A 17656-nucleotide genomic window follows, 5' to 3' on the forward strand; every position below is an offset into this window, starting at 1 on the left:
TCATCTTTCGGACTCTTAGTCAGACCCATTCCAGCCCGCACCTTCTTTCACCTCTGCTGTTCCACAGATACCTCGGAACAGAACCAACAGCTAAACTATTGCCATATGTGAAATTCCGACATTAAAAAAAAATTTTGTCTGTGTGACGTCAGGGAAGGACCATTGGGGGGGGGGGGCGGAGGGGTCTGTACCGGAAGGTGCACCTCAACCCCGGACATTTAAATGAAGCGCCTTGAAGAACGATATATATCATATAAAAATTGAAACATCTAGTACAAGAGGTTGGGATGTTGATCGAAAGATGTCACTACTAAATGATAGAGTAATATGCTATTTTAAAGTTTCTCAAATTCACTGGATTTCTTTCTTTTGTGTTGGTATATAACAGGAATTTCGCCTTTTTTGCCGATATGATGCCTCTATTAAAGAACATATGTCATGCACTCTGGTGCCAAGTGGAATAACTAGAGATTTAAGGAAGATTTGTGTTTTTAGGTTTTCTCAACTGAACTGAATTTCATTTTTCTTGATACTTCAAGGTTTGTAACACTTGTTACACATCCCGCCAGCGTTGGTTTCTGACTGTTCCGAGGTATCTGTGGAACAGCAGAGGTGAAAGAAGGTGCGGGGGTGAACAGGTCTCAGGCTACGAAATTAAAGTTAATTTAAAAATTAACAAGGTTATATTTTCTTTGCAAAATCAAGAAATACCAAGCATGGCAGGTACAGAGTAGCAAGGCAACAAAAGTACAATTACAGTATTTACAGGATTTGGGCTTCGAGCCCCGAACTCACAATTCTTTAGCAATTAGCCCAGTTTTACCCCAAAACAAGTTTCAACAGAGGGGCAGGAAACCCCATTCATGCCCAGGAGCACTTGCTCCAAATTACACAGTAAAGCCTCCTCGAGGCACGCAGAACCAAATTTTCAAAAAGAGCAAACCGCTCTCAACGTTCAAGCCCACAAAAGGCCACACCAAACTCCACCTTCAAGTTGTCCTCTAAGGACATAAACACAGGGGTAAAATACCCAACCTACTGAGGCCTATTAAGTGAGAAAAGGTTAATTACATGGCCTCTAAAATACCAATTGGAGAGGAGGTGATCTGCACTCCTAATACATTTTGTTTAAAACCTAATCTGGCTCTAGGCCGCTAATGCAAGGGCTAATCCCATACTAAAGAAGTGACTTTAGAATGAAACTTTACCGGGCGGTACACCTCCATGCCGCTTATTTAAAATTTGCGCCAGTTGAAACTCCTCTGCTGGAGGAAGTCTGAACTTTATCTACGGTATTAATTTTCTACTTTCTAGAAGATGTCACTACCTGGAAATTTTGGAGTTTTTGAACTGTGTCATTTTCGACGTATTTTTGTTTTGCTTGTAGTAAGAAGTGTGAACTTTCTCTTCTAGAGGACACTACTGAAGATCAACAATAGTGCACCCTAGTGCGGAGTGAAAGAACTGTTTTTTTTTTGGAGAAAATTTAATTTCAAAAGTTTGTTCTTTGCTAAATTTCTTTCAGTCATTGTTTAAGTTGGCAATATTAACCCTTTCTTTCCCCTTGTTTTGAATTTAGCCAATACCGAATTTCTTTAATTAATTTTCCACCAATGATGTGTTTCTTCTTCATCTTGTGTAGGGGTTTTCTTTAACCACCAATAAAAGATTGTGGGCAGGTGTTTTCCTTCCTAAAACGCCTCGAACTTAACGCGAGAGTATATAAACTGCTGATTTTAGGGTCTCTGCGCCACTTCTGTTCCATCTTTTGGTGTGTATAGTACATAGCAGGGGGCGGGAAGCGCCTCTTTCTTCGGCGGCAGTCAACAACCAGGTAATGGCCGATTAATTACTTCTTTTCTTGCTTGCTCAGCAGTTTAACTCTCGGGGCGGGTCCGAAGTTTTTCCATTATGTAACCTTCCTTAAAATGTAAAGAAACTTGTATCTATACTATCTTTTAAACTACATATTGGGATAGAGAGTGCTTAACCCTCTCGAGCTCCCACTCATATTGTTTTGAGGTGAACTTATTTTCTCAACCTATTCTTCCTTAACATTATGTAAATTTGTTTCTTTCTAAAGTCACCTCTTTAGTATGGGATTAGCCCTTGCATTTGTGGCCTAGAGCCAGATTAGCTTTTAAAAGCAAATGTATTAGGAGTGCAGTTCGCCTCCTCTCAACTTGGTATTTATAGGTCATGTAATTATCCTTTTATCGCTTAATAGACCTCAGTAGGTTGGGTATTTTACCCCTGTGCTTACGTCCTTAGAGGACAGCTTGAAAGTAGAGTTAGGTGTGGCCTTGTGATATTCTTAAAACTTTGAGAGCGGATCGCTCTTTTGCAATTTGTTTCTGCGTGCCTCTAGGAGGCATTACTGTGTAATTCAGAGCATGTGCTCCTGGGCATGATTGGGGTTTTCTGCCCCTTTGCTAAACCTTATGTACATGTAAATTCGGGCTAACTGCTCGAGAATTGGAAGTTCGGGGCCCGAAGCCCAAAACCTGTAAATCCTATTGTTGCTCTTTGTTGCCTTGCTACTCTGTACCTACCATTCTTGTTATTTCTGAGTTTGAAAAGAAAATATAACCTTGTTAAATTTTAAATTAATTTTACTTTCGTAGCTTGAGACCTGTTCACCATCCCGCACCTTCTTTCACCTCTAACTACCACAAAAACACGGTAACAGAAACAATTTACATTACGTTAAGGAAGAAACGGTTGAGAAAAAAATAAGTTCACCTCAATGCAATATGAGTGGGAGCTCGAGAGGGTTAAGCACTCTCTATCCCAATATGCAGCTTAAGAGAGAGTAGATACTAAGAGTCTTTAGATTTTAGGGAAAGGTTACATGGTCGAAAAGCATCGGACCTGCCCCGAGAGTTAAACTGCTGAGCTAGCAAGAAAAGAAGTTAGTAAACGGCCATTACCTTGTTGTTGAACTGCTGCCCGAAGAAAGAGGCGCTTTCCGCCCCCTGCTGTGTACTTTACACACCAAAAGATGTTACTGGAGTGGCGCGGAGACCCGAAAATCAGCAGTTTATATACTCTCGCGGAAAGTTCGAAGCGTTTCAGGAATGAGAACACCCGCCCACAATCATTTTATTGGCTAGGGTTAAGCAACATATCCCCTTTGGGGAAGATACACCTGATTGGTCATAAATTAACTAAAGAGATTCGGGATTGGCTAAGTTCAAAACAAGGGGAAAGAAAGAGTTAATATTGCCAACTTAAACCATAACTGCAAGAAATTTAACAAAGAACAAACTTATGAATTAAAATTTTCTCCAAAAAAACAGTTCTTTCACTTCGCACCAGGGTGCACCATTGTAGTTCTTCAGTAGTGTCCTCTAGAAGAGAAAGTTCACACTTCTTACTACAGGTAAAACAAAAATACATCGAAAACGACCCAGTTCAGAAACTTCAAAATTTTCAAGTAGTGACATCTTCTGGGAAACTTGAAAATTAACACTGTTACCGTGTTTTAGTGGTAGGTAGAGGTGAAAGAAGGTGCGGGTGTGAACGGGTCTCAAGCTACGAAAGTAAAATTAAGTTAAAATTTAACAAGGTTATATTTTCTTTTCAAAAACAAAGAAATAACAAGCATGGCAGGTACAAAGTAGCTAGTCAAAAGGGTAGTTACAATATTTACAGGATTTGGGCTTCGCGCCCTGACTTCACAATGCTTGGGCAATCAGCTCAGTTTTACCCTGAACACAAGTTTCAACAGAGGGGCAGAAAACCCCATTCATGCCTAGGAGCCCTTGCTCCAAATTACACTGAAAAGCCTCCACGAGGCATACAACACTCAATTTTCAAAAAGAGCCACTCGCTCTCAACTTTAAGCCTCTCAAAAGGCCACACCAAACTCCACCTTCAAGTTGTCCTCACTGGACATAGACACAGGGGTAAAATACCCAACCTACTGAGGTCTATTAAACAAAAAAGAAAAAAGGTTGATTACATGACCTCTAACATTTTGAGAGGAGGCGAACTTGCACTCCTAATATACTTAGTTTAAGACCTACTTGGCACTAGGCCGTTAATACAAGGGCTAATCCCATACTAAAGAGGTGACTTAAGAAGAGAACAATTTGTTTTACGTTAACGAAGAATAGGTTGAGAAAAATAAGTTCACCTCAAAACAATATGTGTGGGAGCTCGAGAGGGTTAGCACTCTCTATCCCAATATGTAGCTTTAAAAGAGAATAGATGAAAAGAGTGGTTACATTTTAGGAAAAGGTTACATGGTGGAAAGCTTCGAACCCGCCCCGAGAGTTAAACTGCCGACCTAGCAAGAAAAGAAGTTATTAAGAGGCCATTACCTGGTGTCGAACTGCTGGTGAAGAAAGAGGCGCTTCCCGCTCCTTGCTAGGTACTTTGCACACAGAAAGATGGAACAGAAGTGGCTCGGAGACCCTAAAATCAGCAGTTTATATACTCTCGCGGAAGGTTCTAGGCGTTAGGGGAATGAGAACACCCTCCCACGAGGATTTTATTGGTTCATCAATAAACCCCCTACACAATACTAAAAGGAAACACATAATTGGTGGAAAATTACTTTAAGAAATTCGGGATTGGCTAGATTTAAAAAACGGGTTAATATAGCCAACTTAACCAATGACTGAGAGAAATTTAGCAAAGAACAAACATTTGAAATAAAAATTTCTCCAACAAAATAGTTCTTTAACTCCGCACTAGGGTGCACTATTGTTGATCTTCAGTAGTGTCCTCTAGAAGAGAAAGTTCACACTTCTTACTTCAAGCGAAACAAAAACACATCAAAAATGACACAGTTCAAAAATTCCAAAATTTCCAAGTAGTGACATCTTCTGAGGAACTTGAAAATTAATACCGTCAATAAAGTTCAGACTTCCTTTAGCAGAGGAGTTTCAACTGGCGCACCTTTTGAATTAGCGGCGTGGGGGTGTACCGCCCGGTACAGACCTTCCCCCCCCCCCAAAAGTTCCTCCAGGGGTGACACATGAAGTCAGTTTGAAATAAGGTCCAAGTTATGATGTGAATATGAGGATTGATTGCAGAAGCATTTATAAGATTTTCTGAATTTGGTTTGATTCAGTTTCAAAATTTTGTTGTTGCAGGTGAAGTAAAGTCTTTATGTTTGTAGAAGTTGAATTTCTGAAGATAAACTTTTAATACTTAGAAGTGAAGAAAATTTTGCAATTGCCACCAAATATTGCTGTTGAATTCCCAAGAAAGGGTATTAAAGTTGAACTGAAATGTCCTTATAGCTGGATATGTACTTCACACGTTGATGATATTAACGGCCAGACCAGCCGCCACTGCTTGCGTCCAAAGGAGGCCGCTCGGACCCCTCAAGTACCCTGAGATACCGCTCGCCCGCACTATGAGGGGAGCAGAGGTGTTGAAACACGCCGCGCCCGCGGTGAACATACAGTATACAGGCTGTGGGCAAGTAGCAGGTCGTGCGCCGCGTATCAGCCTTGGCCGGGAGGAGAGCTCCGGCTCGCCGTGCACATGACGTCCTCGCTGGAGAAGAGGGGGCCCGTCCTCTGCCCCAGTCGCTGCACGGCGTCGCGCGGCTGCGGGGGCACTGAAACATTAAAGCTAGGCGGCAGAATTGTGTTGGACCATCATCTTTTTGAGGGCACAGGCTTGGTGGAGAGGTTTAGGGGCCAGCGGCGTGTAGATATCCATGGCATTTAATATAATCAAGCCACAGTGTGTATAGCAGGAGACGGGAGCGTGGTAATGGGGCCGTGGTAAGGACAAAATGGCAGTTTAACGGATCGGGGAAGGTTTTACACAATTGCTTACATATAAAACAAAATATTATAGAAGGGGCAGAGAGCCTTAAAAGTGAAACTCAAAAAAAAAATATAACCTTCATATTCCTTTCATAATAATATGAAGCAAGTTAACACAGAAATTACAGGTGAAACCTAAATATCCTCTCGGTGGCTGGATTGCTTAATAACAACGTGACCTACGTAAGAAAATCTAGAATGATACAAGGCCCATGGAATCTGGGGGCAAGCTTGCCCGCGGGAACAAAGTTCTTGACCATAACTTGGTCACCTACCTTCAAAGGGGTGGGTCTCCGTCCACGATCATACCTTTCCCTAACCTTTTCATGAGGCACTTTAAGATTGGCTTTAGCCTTCTTCCAAAGATCTTTAATATTGTCCGGATCTATTGTCTCGGGTAGAATGTCACTCAGAGACCAGAGGTTAGAGAGCGGCGTGTTGGGAACAAACTTGAACATCAACGAGGCTGGAGTAAATTTATGTGATTCATGAACCGCCGAATTCAAAGCAAAAGCTAACCAATGCAGGGACGTGTCCCACCTGGAATGATCTTCATGATGGTAGGCAATAAGCGCGGACCTGAGATTACGATTAACCCGTTCAGCCAGAGATGGTTGAGGGTAATAAGCAGAAGTAGTTACGTGAGAGATGGACAAGTCAAAACAGAATTTACGAAAAAGATTTGATGTAAACGCCTTAGCATTATCAGACACAATATATTGGCACGGACCAAAAGAAGCAAAAATAGAATTTAAGCAAGTAATGGTAGACTGAGCGGTAGCCAGCTTAGTCGGAAATAACCAGGAAAATCTTGTAAAACCGTCTACGCATACAAAGATGAATTTGTTAGCATTACCCTTTGACTGGGGGAAGGGTCCTAGATAATCAATGTACAGGCGTTCCATGGGGCGCGACGCTTGATGCGAAGACAAAAGGCCCACCTTTGTGGACATGGTAGGTTTACTGAGCAAACAAGATTTACAAGCTTTTACTAGTTCACGGATTTCACCGTCCATACCTTTCCAGATGAACATTTCACGAATCTTTTCACGGGTTTTAAAGATTCCAAGATGCCCACCTAATGGGGTCTCATGATAGTATTTGAAGATCATAGGCACAAGAACAGCTGGAACGACAACCTTCATCATCTTGTCATGCCTCGAAGGGCAACATAAAACACCATTCCTCAAAACATAAGGGACGACATGTTCCCCAGAAGAAAGGGTTTCCATTATCGGAGCCAGCGTCGGATCTTCACGTTGGTATTTCTCGATATCCTTAAAAAGCATGGGAGCATCTGTTAAGATGGCATTAACACCAGATAGTATGGACTCGGGAGATGATGAACTGTCGACCGGTTCATGGGTCTCAACGTCGTTAGAAAACATACGACTGAGTCCATCAGCAACAACATTTTCGGTACCTCTGATATGCCTGACATCAAATTGGAAGGCAGAAATACGGATGGCCCAACGGGCTATACGACCAGTACGACGCGGCCTACCTAAGACCCAGCTTAAGGCTTGATTATCTGTCTCCAGGTCGAATTTGACATGTTCCAGATAGAGACGGAACTTTTCTAAGGCGAATAAAACTGCCAAACCTTCGAGCTCATAGATGGAATACTTGGCTTCTTGAGCCGACAAGGTCCTAGATGCATAGGCGATGGGTCGCCTCCCTAGTTCAGTCTCTTGAAGAAGGACTGCAGCTACTGCTACGACGACGCGTCAGTTTGGACGATGAATTTCTTCGAGAAATCAGGCATAGCAAGTACAGGGGCATTACAGAGAGCTAGTTTAAGATCTTCAAAAGCGGCTTGTTGAGAAGGTCCCCACTCGAATTTGATGCCTTTCCTACGAAGAAGGTTTAAGGGCGCCGCTCTATTAGCGAAGTTAGGAATAAACTTCCTGAAGAAATTCACCATACCAATGAACCTGGCGATACCTTTAATGTCCTTGGGAGGTTTAAAATCACGGATGGCCTGTGTTCTCGAATGATCGACTGCAACACCATCAGGTGACACAATATGCCCAAGGAATGACATAGAGGGCTTAGCAAAGGCAACCTTGGACAACTTGACAGTTAACCCAGCCTTACGAAGACGATTGAGAACTTCGCGCAGATGATCTAGATGTTCTTCAAAAGTCTCGGAAAATACGACATCATCCAAGTAGTGATATAAGTACTCAAATTTGATGTCGGAGAAGACCCTATCTAGTAGCCTAGTAAGTACAGCTGCTCCCGTGGGGAGCCCGAAAGGCACGCGGTTGTATTCGTATAAGTTCCAGTCCGTGGCAATCGCTGTAAGATGTTTAGACTCTTCGGCAAGGGGAATTTGATTATAGGCCTGATTCAAGTCCAAGATAGTAAAGAACTTGGCCTTACGAAACCATGAAAAACAAGAATGAAGGTCAGGAAGGGGCACAGATTGCAACACCACCTTCCGATTAAGAGCCATATAATCAATTACAGGCCTGAAGCCTCCTTGGGGTTTCGGGACTAGAAAAATGGGCGAAGAATACGCTGACTTAGAGGGCCTAATAATACCGTCCTTCAACATCTGATCGATGATTTCTTTTAGAGCCTTCATTTTAGGTGGAGATAGCCTATACGGTGGAAAACGGACAGGAATCGAATCCGTGACCTCAATTTTGTATTCAATAAGGTCAGTAACACCAAGAGTATCAGAGAACACCTCTGTAAACGACTGACACAATTTGCGAATACAATCAGCCTGCTCCTCAGGTAGATGTCTAAGGTCTAACAACATCTCATCCAGGGTAGGCGAAATAGAAGAACATGATGCAGAATTACACTTTAATAGTGGGATTTTACAATTAGAGGCAAATTTGAAAGTGCAAGACCTACTCTGAAGATCGAGCACAAGACCAGTGTGAGAAATAAAGTCAGCTCCCAATATAATGGGGCAAGACAGGTGCTTGGCCACAAACAGTTTGATTTTCCATGTAAATTAAAAAATACGAATTTTGACCAGTAAGGAAGCTAGAATTTCTAATGGGGATGAATTAGCCGAAACATATTGAACCGGAGATGAGACATAGTCAGGTAGTTTACAAACAGATTTCAATTTAGAATACCATTCAGCCGAAATAATCGAACAAACACTGCCTGAATCTAAGAGAGCTGTTATAGGCTCGTTATTTAACTCAATCTTAAGAAAAGGAACAGGTGCGGGGGAATCCGCCGCAATCCTAAGACACTCTTTAGGGCATTCAAAAGATGAATTTGAAAAGTGCTCGTTCCCTGAATTTACAACCTGTTTACCAGGGGCTGAGTCTCGGGAAGATGGATTAGTCGACTCAGCCGAAGCCACTAGTCACTTTTTATTATTGGTATAGGTGGAATTTGCACCAGAAGTTGAGCAGGAGCGGGTGCTATTCGAATTTGGGCAATTCTTGGCGATATGTGAGAAAGCCCCACATTTAAAACAGCCTTGTGATGAACCAGCTCCATTATTTGCCCTACTAGACTTGATCAGTGGACAGTTATTGCGCAGGTGGTCAGGCGACCCACAAGCATAACATTTACGAGGGGTGACTGATCGGCGAGGTGGAGGCCGAGTATTACTAAAGGAAGGCGGGGGCTCTTTCGCTACACGCAAAAAATCGGCGTATCTAACTCCTTCTGCTGAGACAGCCAGTGCTTCAAGTTCCGAAAAAGTTTGCGGGCACGCCGCGAAACACAAATATGACCTGTAGGGTGGTGAGATCCCTTCCACAATAGCTTGTACAATCTGATCCTCAGGGAAGTGAAGAGCAAACACCCTAGTATAAAACTTAATATCTTGGATGAAGTCTGCCAAGTTTTCATCCAAGCGCTGTACCCGATAATAGTACTTCTGAATAAGGGAGGACCTGGCCCTAGCCGAGATGAAGTTAGCTAGCAAGTGGGCATGGAAATCCTCAATAGATGATTGCTCGGCTATGGCTCTTACGATTTTATCTGAGAGAATACCAATAGCATACGGATAGATAATTTGCAAAATTTGACATGGAGAAAGAGAAAACACAAGGGCATGATCCTGAAATTCAACTAGAAATCTTAAAAATGAAATTACATCACTGGTGGTATTAACGGAAAACTTCGATATACCTCTGAGCAGCATTGCCAATGGATGAGGCAAGCTGCTGAACCCGGGTGACATAGTAGGTAAAGGTTTCAATGGCGAGGAAGTTAATTCCGAACGGATGTTACTCAACGATGCACGGCGTTCAGATTCGTTGTCCAATGGGGCAGAGATAGTTTGAGCAGCAACGGTTATCCTATTGACTTCTCCCTTAGGAGGCTCTTCCTCGATACCTGCATTCACCGTGGCGGGTTGATCAGTTTTGGGAGGTACTTCCCCAGTTAACAATTGAGTGACCTTACTAGACAATTCGGAAATATTTTCAAGCAGCGTACTAGCTTCCTTCTTCTGAACGTCATTCAGCTTTAGAGACAACAGATCGTTAACTCTATTTGAAAAGTGATATAGCCTGGCTTGCACACGCTTAATTTGATTAGGAGAAGGATCATTTTCGTCAAAAAAACTAACTACAGAAGCTAGCCCAGTAATATTCTCGACGATCGTGGAAAGAGAGTCGTCAATTTCTTTCTCTCCCAAGGTGGGGATAGAAATGGGCAAATCAAGGGACTCTCTAAGCTTATTTGTGTCTACTGCAACCGTGCCTCCAGATTGCACATTTCTAATAGTTAATTCGTAGATTAACTCCTCTTTGCGCAAATAGTTAAGATGGAGAACATCGCGAGGTCCGGGCATGATGACAGAACAATTTTGAAAAACTCAAAAAAAAAATTCCAGCAACTGAGAAAATGGTTAGGGTTCGGAACAAACAATGTTTAGCCGTCAAAAGGGGCTAAATTGAGACCCATTCAACCACGCTCTGCTACCACTTGTTACCGTGTTTTAGTGGTAGTTATGCGTGAAAGAAGGTGCGGTGTGGTGAACAGGTCTCAAGCTACTAAAGTAAAATTAATTTAAAATTTAACAAGGTTATATTTTCTTTTCAAAAACAAAGAAATAACAAGCATGGCAGGTACAAAGTAGCAAGTCAAAAGGGTAGTTACAATATTTACAGGATTTGGGCTTCGCGCCCTGACTTCACAATGCTTGGGCAATCAGCTCAGTTTTACCCTGAACACAAGTTTCAACAGAGGGGCAGAAAACCCCATTCATGCCTAGGAGCCCTTGCTCCAAATTACACTGAAAAGCCTCCACGAGGCATACAACACTCAATTTTCAAAAAGAGCCACTCGCTCTCAACTTTAAGCCTCTCAAAAGGCCACACCAAACTCCACCTTCAAGTTGTCCTCACTGGACATAGACACAGGGGTAAAATACCCAACCTACTGAGGTCTATTAAACAAAAAAGAAAAAAGGTTGATTACATGACCTCTAACATTTTGAGAGGAGGCGAACTTGCACTCCTAATATACTTAGTTTAAGACCTACTTGGCACTAGGCCGTTAATACAAGGGCTAATCCCATACTAAAGAGGTGACTTAAGAAGAGAAGAATTTGTTTTACGTTAACGAAAAATAGGTTGGGAAAAATAAGTTCACCTCAAAACAATATGAGTGGGAGCTCGAGAGGGTTAGCACTCTCTATCCCAATATGTAGCTTTAAAAGAGAATAGATGAAAAGATTGGTTACATTTTAGGAAAAGGTTACATGGTGGAAAGCTTCGAACCCGCCCCGAGAGTTAAACTGCCGACCTAGCAAGAAAAGAAGTTATTAAGAGGCCATTACCTGGTGTCGAACCGCTGGTGAAGAAAGAGGCGCTTCCCGCTCCCTGCTAGGTACTTTGCACACAGAAAGATGGAACAGAAGTGGCTCGGAGACCCTAAAATCAGCAGTTTATATACTCTCGCGGAAGGTTCTAGGCGTTAGGGGAATGAGAACACCCTCCCACGAGGATTTTATTGGTTCATCAATAAACCCCCTACACAATACTAAAAGGAAACACATAATTGGTGGAAAATTAATTTAAGAAATTCGGGATTGGCTAGATTTAAAACAAGGGGAAAAGAAGGGGTTAATATAGCCAACTTAACCAATGACTGAGAGAAATTTAGCAAAGAACAAACATTTGAAATAAAAATTTCTCCAACAAAATAGTTCTTTAACTCCGCACTAGGGTGCACTATTGTTGATCTTCAGTAGTGTCCTCTAGAAGAGAAAGTTCACACTTCTTACTTCAAGCGAAACAAAAACACGTCAAATATGACACAGTTCAAAAATTCCAAAATTTCCAAGTAGTGACATCTTCTGAGGAACTTGAAAATTAATACCGTCAATAAAGTTCAGACTTCCTCCAGCAGAGGAGTTTCAACTGGCGCACCTTTTGAATTAGCGGCGTGGGGGTGTACCGCCCGGTACAAACACCTTAGATAAAGTTCAGACTTCCTCCAGTAGGAGAGTTTCAACTGGCGCAAAGTTTGAATTAGCGACGTGGAGGTGTACCGCCCGGTACACTGACCAATCAGATATTTCATGTATATATTTTTCAGCCTATTATACGTTTCTTGTACCTATTTTATACGCTAATAAAAATGAGAGGGTGTGTCCGGATTTAGTCCAGGGCCTTCTCGAAACTTCCTCTCGGGTATAAAAGCTGTCGCTTTTTCGTGTTAACTTGTCTTATTCATCGCTGAATTACCGAGTGTGTGTGTGTGTGTGTTAAGAGAGGGGACGAGGGTCCTCACTCTTCGGCAGGCAGAACAGCGGCCCAGTTAATGGCCACCAGTTTTCTATCTCTGGAGTTATCTCTGCAAGCTGAACTCGAGGGGAAAGTTCCTATCTTTAAATATGTAACAGTCAATTGCCTAGATTCTAAACTTTTTTCATTCTCATGTAAAATTTCATACAAGTCCTAAGGACTTACACTGTAAACCGGGGATAGAGAGTGCGTTATCCTCTCGAATTCCCGTTCAGTTAATCCTGAGGTGACGAAGATTTTGTAACTGCTTTTATTCTTGTAAATCGTCAATTAACTTGTCCTAGTCACGTCAGCAGTTTAGGATAAGCCTCTGCACCATTGGGCTGCAAAGTGCTGTTGAATATTGTGTTTTTAGGGATCTCTCTCCTTGTCTATCAAACAAAACACAACATTAGCGTTGTCGGAACCTTGTAAATTAGGAACTTGAAGCTCAAAATTGTAAATTACCAATTCTTGTTTTATCTGTATTTTGTACCAACTACCTCTGCACCTGAAAGCTTGTTATTTGTTGAAATTTAAAATCTGAAAAGAAATATAACCTTTATTTTCAAGTTTTAGATTAATCCTTGACTATCGTGGATAGACACATTCCAGCCCGCAACTTCTTTCACCTCTGCGCTTCACAGATAACCCAGGAACACACATAGTATTTGGAAAGACAAAAGGGGATTTCTACAGCTATAGAATCAATAATTATTTGAAATCCGGTACAACGAAGAGATGAGTTAGGTAGCAGAACATTACACTATCATCAACAACATTACTGCTCCAATCAGTTACAAGGTAGGAGACTTGGCTTCAAAATTTACAAAGCTTCAAAACAGTGTCATTGCTCGTCACAACTAATAAGGTGACTACTCTCCAAAATTCACGACAATTAAGCCTCTCCAATGCACAACCTATCGTATACAAGAGACTTTTATTTTGCTAGTTGCTATACGTCGCACCGACACAGATAGGTGTTATGGCGACGAAGGGACAAGAAAGGCCTAGGAATGGGAAGGAAGCAGCCGTGGCCTTAATTAAGGTACAGTCGCAGTATTTGCCTGGTGTGAAAATAGAGAAACAACGAAAAATCTACTTCAGGGCTGCTCACAGCTGCCCGCCCTTAACCGCACGGCCAACTTGCCCGGTCTTTTACAAGAAACAAAGAGTAGACATTGTTTTATCCGACAACAGTCTAAGTTTCATTTAAGTAAGGAATTCAACAGCGTAGTTAACTTTAACGGAGGCAATACGTGCCTATTTTACATGGCCTTCGTAAAAAGAGTAGGTTACAGTTATTGTCCATAAATCAAAATTTCAGGCGAACAGTTGCACTCTTTTAAAATCACTTGAAAATATTTAAAAACCAAATGTGGTTTTGTGGCCCGATATTACAAAGGCTGTGCCTAAACTACGGAGGTGGCTAGATGGAGAGAAAATTTACATTACAAAAGGATGAGATATATTTTAAAGTTTACGAAATCATGGTCACCCCAATACCAAAATGAAAGGGATTATAATAGGGTTTCCAATCTTTATTCCCTGCGTTAGATTAAGGTCTTCAGACTTGGTTCAAAATTTACATTGAATGATTGAATTGTACTTTAAGAAAGGATTTTGAACCTTCCCCTCAGGTTAGCTCACCGAGATAAATGTATGATTGAAAGATGTCTGCCATTACCTTCAACTGTTGGGCCTCCTGGAGATGGACAAGGCAATTCCCCTGCCTCCTCTACGAACATATGCTAAAGCTTTTGACGGGAGCGATCGAAAGACAACATTTCCCAAATGGACCCAGCTTTTATAGCGGAAAGGAAGGTTACAAAATTCACTGGGCCGAAGCCCTGCACACAACAAAGCTTTGATTGGTTACAAAATTAAATACCGAACATTGTGATTGGCTAAAATTCTAAGCAGGCGGGAAGATTAAGATTTGCTAATAACCTGGTCGGGAATCGGTTTGCATCCATGGACCGCAATGTACGTTCGAAATGTCGATGTTCATGTATCCTGTAGTTCACATGTCGACGCGCAATTTGCTGCGTTCTTCATCGACCCACGATCCGAGTGATCCACCGTTCAAGGTTGTCTTTTTCATTTTTCGATTGTTCTCTCCACGGTGAGTGGAGAAGCAACCATTTTCATGGGTTTCTCGTCACAGAGCTAAGAAGTGTTTCGAGCATGGGCGTTGCGTTCATTTAAAACCTGCCCGCGCGGCCGAAGCCGCGACGGGTCCCCTCGTGTTATCCCCGCTCCACTGAGCGAGGGAGGATGTTACCCAATGCCGAACGTCTGCATCGTAGAATACGCGGCCTCTCGGACAGCGACACTTCCACTGTCGGCGACGGGAGGGGCCGCCGCTTGCAGAGTACCGGCAGAACTTGCCTGAGCTCGTAACAGCGGGCTCGGCAGGGGTCTCGCTCAACCAGGGAGCCTCGCCGGAGGAGAAGACCGCGCGGGGTCGTCCGACTCCTCCTCCTCGATGGTTTTTGATAAAATAATTTCGGTAATGATCCTTCCGCAGGTTCACCTACGGACACCTTGTTACGACCTTTTACTTCCTCTAAATAATCAAGTTCAGTCATCTTTCGAGACACATCGGAAACTGCGCGAAGCAGATCCCGCGCACCGGTCCGAAGCCATAACTAAATCGTTCAATCGGCAGTGGCGACGGGCGGTGTGTACAAAAGGCAGGGACGTAATCAACGCGAGCTTATGACTCGCGCTTACTGTGAATTCCTCGTTCATGGGGAACAATTGCAAGCCCCAATCCCTAGCCCGAAGGAGGTTCAACGGGTTGCCCGGTCCTTTCGGACTAGGAGGACACGCCGATTCCTTCAGTGTAGCGCGCGTGTGGCCCAGGACATCTAAGGGCATCACAGAGTTGTTATTGCTACGTCTCATGCGGCTAGAAGCTGCCTGTCCCTCTAAGAAAATGTGTTGTCGCCGGTAGCACGAAGATACCGGATGCGACTATTTAGCAGGCTAGAGTCTTGTTCGTTATCGGAATAAACCAGACAAATCGCTCCACCAGCTACGAACGGCCATGCACCACCACCCAATGAATCAGGAAATAGCTCTCTATCTGTCAATCCTCCCGGTGTCCGGGCCTGGTGAGGTTTCTCGTGTTGAGTCAAATTAAGCCGCCGGCTCCACTCCTGGTGGTGCCATTCCGTTAATTCCTTTATGTTTCAGCTTTGCAACCGTACTTGCCACGGAACCCAAAAGCTTTGGATTCCCGGGAGCTGTCCGCCGAGTCATCGGATGAACTTCGGCGGACCGCTATTGTTTATTGTTTAAACTAGGGCGGTATCTGATCGCCTTTGAACCTCAAACTTTCGTTCTTGATTAATGAAAACATACTTGGCAAATGCTTTCGCTTCGGTCCGTCTTGCGACGATCCTAGTATTTCACCTCTAACGTCGCAACACGAATGCCGCGCCTGTCCCTATTAATCATTACCTCGGGGTCCGAAGGCCAACAAAATAGAACCGTGGTTCCTATTCTATTATTCCATGCACACAGTACACAGGCGCATCTGGGCTGCTTTAAGCACTCTAATTTGTTCTTTGTAAACGTGCCGGCCTACGTCGACACTCGATGACGAGCATCGCGGTAGGATTTCATTAGGGTCCCCCTATCTTAATGTGGCCAGGCGCGGGTAAACGGCGGGAGTAGCCTGGACTCTCTTAAGGTACCCGATGGCGTGTAAACGGCGGGAGTAGATGGGACTCTCTTAAGGTACGCGGAAGCTGTAATCGCTCAATGTGTAGCCCTGCCTATCTTAATGTGGCCAGGCGCGGGTATACGGCGGGAGTAGCCTGGACTGTGGGGCTGTGCCGTCCCTCACCGGCGATAAGATAGGCAATTCCTTCCTCAGGGATCCTACCTTATTAAAGCCAACTAGATTTATCACTGCCCTGCAGCTACGGACGAACACCGCAGGTGATAAAGCCAGCCTGAACCGAGCTCGTCCACAGGAGGATCTGCGATGCCGCCAATGTAGGCTCAAGAAGGAGACCTTGGCCCACATTCTCGGGGAGTGCACTAGCACCACTCGATCTCATCGAAACCCAGGTAGTGAGGGAAGAGGCAGTAGAAGTATCAAAGGAACCGCGTCTCTACCTAGACAATGGTGTGTGTCTTCAACCCGACTTGGTCGTGAAGAACCGGGAAGGGGTCTTCGTGGTCGATGTAACAGTCCGCCACGAGGATGGAGACTACCTCCGTCGTGCTAGGGATGGGAAAGTGCGCAAATATCGCGGTCTACTGCCTCAACTCCGAACATTGTTCGGAGTAGCTACTGGGGACGTGCTGCCAATTGTGGTTGGCACACGAGGGGCCATGCCGAAGACAACCCTAAAGGCTCTGAAACGCCTAGGGATTGTCCAGATCGGCACTCTGAGGACCATCTCTCTAATGGCTTTAAGATCCTCCATAGAGATGTATCACGGGTTCATGGATTATGACCGGTTTTATTCTCCCCCATGATACCCGGGCCCCGTTCCCTGCAAGTCGGCCCAGCCGTCATTTCTTGCATCTAAAAAGATGAAGGGGATCTTTAAGATCGTGATATTGTCTCAGCTTTTGCTTTGGCAATGGTTTAGTCTATAAACCGAATCAAGCGACATGTTGATGTTCTTCAACGAGATCACTATTTCCCACTTCTGATAAATAAATGATGCTTTAAGGAATGGCGTGCGAGTCCGTAAGGCCTTTTACACCTTACGGGCGGCGGGTGACCGTGGGAGCGGTCAGATGGGTACCTTCGCGCAGGTTTTCCCTGGGCAATGTTCCACTCTTCTCTCCACACCTCTCTCGGAGTGGAATAGCCAAACCCCATTTTCCGTAAGGAACCCGCTTGCCTAATTCTCCCAAGACTATCCTCTACTCCCGCCTTGGCTGTGGGAGGCCGGCCGCTAGGACAGGCGGACTCGTTAGTTCTGCTAGACGTGTGGCGAAATGTGAGTCAGCCTCACGTCTGATCTATACTCACGACAGGGCACCTCGTCCTCCTGAGTGGGAAATGAGGGAAGTTTCACCGGCGGGTGGCTGGTGATAGGGTATACCCGATGGCGTGTAAACTGCGGGAGTAGATGGGACTCTCTTAAGGTACGCAGCAGATGTGTAGCCCTGCCTATC

At 43.9% G+C, this 17656-nt stretch overlaps 1 pseudogene; it reads right to left on the reverse strand.

Moving 5' to 3' along the window:
- Window positions 1-14442: 14442 nt before the first annotated feature.
- Window positions 14443-14601, reverse strand: LOC136875148 (5.8S ribosomal RNA; annotated as a pseudogene).
- Window positions 14602-17656: the final 3055 nt, after the last annotated feature.

This window comes from Anabrus simplex, chromosome 5 (genome assembly GCF_040414725.1).
Source record: "Anabrus simplex isolate iqAnaSimp1 chromosome 5, ASM4041472v1, whole genome shotgun sequence".
Classification (NCBI taxonomy): domain Eukaryota; kingdom Metazoa; phylum Arthropoda; class Insecta; order Orthoptera; family Tettigoniidae; genus Anabrus; species Anabrus simplex.